At 45.5% G+C, this 5,673-nt stretch overlaps 1 long non-coding RNA gene across 4 annotated transcripts; it reads right to left on the bottom strand.

Annotated features, from left to right (window-relative positions):
- Positions 1 to 3,069: 3,069 nt before the first annotated feature.
- Positions 3,070 to 5,673, bottom strand: LOC123071193 (uncharacterized). 4 transcript variants are annotated; one of them, XR_006434173.1, is made up of 4 exons: positions 4,015 to 5,673; positions 3,814 to 3,931; positions 3,424 to 3,725; positions 3,070 to 3,322 (listed from the first exon to the last, which is right to left on the bottom strand). It is a non-coding gene; the product is annotated as an uncharacterized lncRNA (long non-coding RNA). The 4 variants fall into 4 exon arrangements; XR_006434170.1 differs by having other exon boundaries at positions 3,814 to 5,673; XR_006434172.1 differs by having other exon boundaries at positions 3,823 to 5,673.

The following is a 5,673-nucleotide window of genomic DNA, read 5'->3' as shown; positions in this document are numbered from 1 at the left end:
CGACCGCAATGATGTTCTTGAAAGGGAACGCCTAGCGGAGCAAGAAGACCTGGGGAAGGCCACCGCCGAAGCCAAGGATGCCCGTTCTGCAATGCGGGCTATAAAGGAGGAGCTGTGCCAGGTCGGAGACATTGTGGCTGGCAAGCCCTTTCTGCTGCGCCGAAAGTTTACAGATCCAAAGTATGCTCAGCTTGGCCAGCTGTGGGGTCCGGAGGATCCTTATATGGACTTAGCGGCGAGTGCGGTAGATGCCGTTGTGCACTTCCGAAGTCAGAAGGATCACAAGACAGAAGAGCTGTTTTGGTCTCAATTCCATTGTCCGGAGCGTTCACTTCCGCTGACCGATCGGCTGGCCGAGTGGGCTGAACTGAATAGATTGTCCGGGCTTTCCATGACGGATATCGTGGCTCATGTCTGGTCGGATAGGCCCAAGCCGAAGAGTTTTTTTGGCTTATTGCAGCAATTCCTTGGGGCGGTGCCGCATATCAAGGCGATGAAGCGGTCGGCTTGCATAGAGGGTGCACGGATGGCCCTCGCCCGTGTGAAGACACATTGGACAGAGATGGATGCCACCGCTGTTGCGACCCCGGGTTCGGACGAGAGCCGGTTACCCACCGAGCACTATTTTGGGGAAGTTCCGCGTGGTGCTCGTATAATAGAGTCGCAGTGCTCAAAAAATGTCATGTTCAAGTGAACATTTTGGTTTGTAAAATGATGTTTATGATTTCAGCGCTTTTTTGGTACTTGTGCGTTCAAGTATTGAAATATCTCCTGTACGGCCGTTTATGTATACGTGTGTATAACCTGAAAGATGGCAGTCGTCGGCTTCAGCCCCCACGCACAAGGTGCGGGGGTGTTCGCAAAAATAGCGCATTTTCACACTTAATCCGACGTCTCGGTCCTGTGAAGGAGGTGGTAGCGTAGCAAACGAGGCAACCGGACTATAATGCTTTATCACTTTCACTTAGCCATAGGAGTTCGAGGATGGGGCTACGATATAGCCCCTAGGGGCACCGCGCTCTCCGAATTCGGGGCGCGTATGTGCCTGACCGGGAAACGGTCCTTCGTCAAAGCGGAGGAATTCTAAACATTCCGGTAGTAGATCGAGTGGTTGACCAGTCTCTCACTGTATCATGACAGTCAGTTTTCGATTTTCTCTACTGAGGTGCTCGCCCGGCCGAACCGGGGCACAATCGCAGTAGCTCTCCTGGTGTTGCGTTAGCCGATGATACGGAACGTAAGGCAGCAAAACATAGGAGCCGGGCAAACCCAACATTTGACCAAAGACATGATTCGAAGTTGGTGCATATAAGGCCTAACTCGAGACGCCGAACACTCCCTAAGGTATTCTGTCTTTATGATAGCGGGCAGAACAATGCCCTAAGCCCCTAGTGTCTAGGTACACGCAAGGTCCTCTGACGTGGCCGATGCCAAAACGTCAGTCTCCTCTCCGGTTTATAATGAAAAACCAGGGGATATATAGCAACAAAAGACAGTAAAAAAGGTTTACGCAGGGTCTTAATCTGAAAAGAATCCTTGCAACGGGTCCCTACTGCACGTCTGCGCCTGTGTCTCCGTTGTGCTGTATCCTGGACGGGTGTAACACGTTGTTCATCTGTAAAAGAGAGGAACTTAGTTTGAAAAGTAATTGTGCAAAAAATGAATTAAAAATCGAAATATGAATGAATGAATGAAGTTGAGCCTATACTAGCTCATACGCACAGCCCCTTGTAAAGGGGTGTCACTACGAGGATTTCGGTCTATTGCAACAAAATTTATTGCTACAACTATCTTTTGTTGCAACAAAACGCAATATTACCACAAACTCGCCGGTTGTGGTAATAGGTCGTACATATTGCCATAATCGAGTTTGGTCGCTATAAGTACTCATTTTGTTGCAATAGAGGCCTCATATTGCAACAAACTCCATTGTTGTTGCAATATGGCAACGCTATTGCGACAAACAATATATGTTGCGCGAGGCAGTCATTTTGTTGTAATAGAGAATAGGTATTTTAACATAATAACTATTCGTGGTAATATTTGAAAAGATATTACAACATCGATGTAGCGTTGCATTAGTTCCAAATATTGTTGCAAAAAGTTGGCTAACTAATGCAACAAAATACGTATATGTCGTAATAGCGTATATTTTGCCTCAATTTCAACATGCTGCAATAACTATTATTTACAACGACAAGTTGATTATCCATCGTAATATTCTATGTTTGATTATTTCGGTGACATGCAAACAAGGTACATGACGCAAACATGTACATGGATGACATATTAATAATCTATGCACTTTTTGATAATTATAGACACATAATTTATGTTATTCAGATTTATAGATATTAATATAGCTTAAGGAGTAATTAAAGTACTTATTAATTACATGAATTTTACTTAACCAAAACAGTGAAAAAAATTTATAAATGGAGAGAACACATTTTCTTGATAGGAATACATATTGAGTTTGTTTGGTTTTACAATGGCCAAGTTATTACCATTTTAAAACTAGGATGTTTGATGCCAAAAACAGGGTCTCGTGGGATGGAAATCGAAAATAGAGGGGCCGTGGTGCGAAAATTGCTAGATCCAGATCTGAATCTGACCGAGGACTTCTATAGCCGCAGCCCCTAACCTATGCACCCGAGGCCTCGCTGGCACTGACTGGGCGCGGGTGGCATCCACGCCGACCTCCAGGGTTGATGACCAGTGGGACTCTTTTTTTGGCCAACGCTCGGATCGACCTCCGTGCTGCAGACCATGGTTCAGACCACTGGGCTGTGCATGTGTTGTTGACAGTATATATGGATCTCATGGTATATATTATGTACCCGCGAGGTAAACTGCAATCTGAAGAAAAACTTCAGTGTTGCAGCCCAATCAAGAATTCACCAGCAGATCAACAACATTACATCAAGGTATATATAAGGACAAATGACACAAGATTTTAGTACTGGATATAACAAACCATCTCAGCGATATATATAACACATGGTTCAACATCACAGCACACGAGTTTCAGCAGCTTCACAGAAAAGACCACAAGTTCACGCAAAGTAATGAAAATAGCAACATCACTAAAAGACCACAAGTTCATAGTAACAGTGTGTACATAGAATCACTGTCAAATTAGCAACAACATTAAAAGAAAAACATCCATGATATTACACATAAGCAATTACTCTTCTCTTCTCTTCATCACAAAACAGTTAGTGCCTCGTTTCGGAAAAAACCAAACTGTTAATGCTGAGCACTAGCTTCTGTTCCCTTTTGCCACAATAGATGACTCTACGCAGGTGCGCCTTGTTTGAACCTGTTTCACATCAGATTAAACTTTAGGAGAGATACTACTCGTAGGTAACCATCAAAAAAGTTAAGGAACTTAATGGCTTAAACATGTGAAAAGCACCTTACCAAGAGATTAAAAACTATATAAAGAACCCCTGGCCATCATCTGATTCTTCTTGTCCCAAAGGAACAACATGGCCATCATTTACGTAAGTGTCATCATCATCTGTATCATCATCAGTTTCGAACTGGACATCTTCAAACTCAACAGGTTTTTATATTTTCTATGACTGAAACATCAACGATGGATCCTTCATCATCATTTCTACGGCAACTAGTGATCTCTTCAGGCACTGTAATTTCTGCATCGACGACTTCCAGTAGGTCTGCCGCACCACCTTCATCGGCTTCAACAGCTTCATCAAGGCCTACACCATTTAAAACAGAAGGAGTAAACAAACTGTGTGGGTTCATTTTAATAACAGCTGCCCAATCAGGGTTCTTCACATCTCTCACATAGAAAACCTGTTGAGCTTGGAGGCCTAGAATGTAAGGGTCTCACTGGAATCGGTGTAGAGTAGTGTCAAGGTCAATAATTCCATATTTGTCCTTCTTATACCCCTTACTCTCAGTTCTGTTGGCAGGAGGCACATCAAACCAGTCACACTCGAATAGAACAACCTCCTTATCAGGAGGAAAGTCAAGAACATAGCATACCTTCTTGCTACTGACCTCCACAAATGTGTGGTTCTACATACCAATCAAACAGCAAGCAAGAGAAAATTAGTCTGCTACTTCCAAACTAAAAACAGCATCGTTATGTTGTATGTATAGCACAATACTAATGCCCATGTGATGTATTCTGAATCTAGTTTATATTCTATCAGTTTTGGCCTGTAGGTTGGCGTTATCATGTCAGTTGAATAAGTTGTCTTTACATGCCAAACTTACAATTCACCGGGTATGAAAGTACCAAGATTTCAGCAGCAAATAGGTAAGGAATCAACATCATTTTTTCAATAAAAGGGTATGGCTAAACCTGGGAATAGTTTGGATTCAAACTAAAGTTTCAGTTTGATTTCCTATTGGGCTGTCATTGGATTGGACAAAATAGGCTAAGACATTACTTAATTTAGTTTGGTCTGGGCTACTTGTTTTTGGGCTGGATTGGTTTGGTCTGGACAGAGACCAATTGGTCTCAAACAGTTTCAACTCATAGTTTGAAATCAAATTGAGCGACTAAATCATTTGAGCAGCCTCGACGGGCTAGAGGTTGCTGGGCTACCGCTGCCTGGAGCTCCGGCCAACGACCCTCTTTCTCTCTCTTTGTAGATGCGATCTTGCCACTAAACTAAGACACCACCGCCGGCGACCAAGTCGCGTACATATGCTCTGTAGATGAGATGTTGCCACCGAACCAAGAAGCCGCCACCAGTGACCAAGTCGCGTACATATGCATCGGTGTTACCAAGTGGTGCACCAACAACCGGCATGTCCGTCCCCTACTTCGCTGACTGCAACAAGGTACATCAACAGTCTGGGTGTTTAGTTATGGAAATGAGTACGCAAGCATCAGCAGCTATCCACGTGCGGATGTGCAGTCCATAGTTTCAGATTTTGATCACAAACCAATTTTAGGAAATGGGCTGGATTGGTTTGGTTTGAAAACACAAACAGTTCAATTTGGTTTGGATTATAGGCAAAGATTAAAATCGGGGGCAATTTGATTTCGCGGCAGCTTTTCGCAGCCGCTACAACAGCTATAGCAGGCTATTGCGGCCGCTAAGCCATTTAGCGGGAGGTACTACAGAGCATTTTCAGCAGGGATACAGGGGATTTTCAGCACGAAACAGGGGATTTCCAGCAGAAAAACAGAGTATATATTCACTAGTTCATAAACAAGGAAAATCAAACAAGCATCACCGGTTACAAGTAACGAACAAGAATCACCAATTCACATGAGGTCTGCACCAGGCCAGCAAGCCGCAAGGCCACGTCCAGCACAGACAGAGAGGACTTTGCTTGTACCTGCCGGTGACATACTGGGAGTTGCGGAGAGACCCCTCGTCGCCGGTCGCAACCTGGTGGCTGCTGCCTGGTCGCAGCCCTGCCGCCTCGGCCCTCACCGCCTGCGGTCACGCGCCCATGGGCATGATCGACCAGCCGAGATCCAGGGAGGAGGAGGCCAACGGGCGAAAGGCGCCGAGCGACGGGTGGCGGAGCAAGGTTAGAGGGAGAGGGGAGCGGCAGGGAGGCGCCGGCGCGGGCTGCTTCGTCGCGCCGCCATGATGTGGCTGCTGGATGCGGCCAGCGCTCGGGTCGGGCGGCGGCCGAACAGGGGATCGAGGTACGAGCTGAGGTATGGAACGAATCGAT

This window comes from Triticum aestivum, chromosome 3B (assembly GCF_018294505.1).
Source record: "Triticum aestivum cultivar Chinese Spring chromosome 3B, IWGSC CS RefSeq v2.1, whole genome shotgun sequence".
In the NCBI taxonomy this organism is placed as follows: domain Eukaryota; kingdom Viridiplantae; phylum Streptophyta; class Magnoliopsida; order Poales; family Poaceae; genus Triticum; species Triticum aestivum.
The sequence above is the reverse complement of the archived record's forward strand: the minus strand, read 5'-3'. Positions and strand labels throughout refer to the sequence as shown.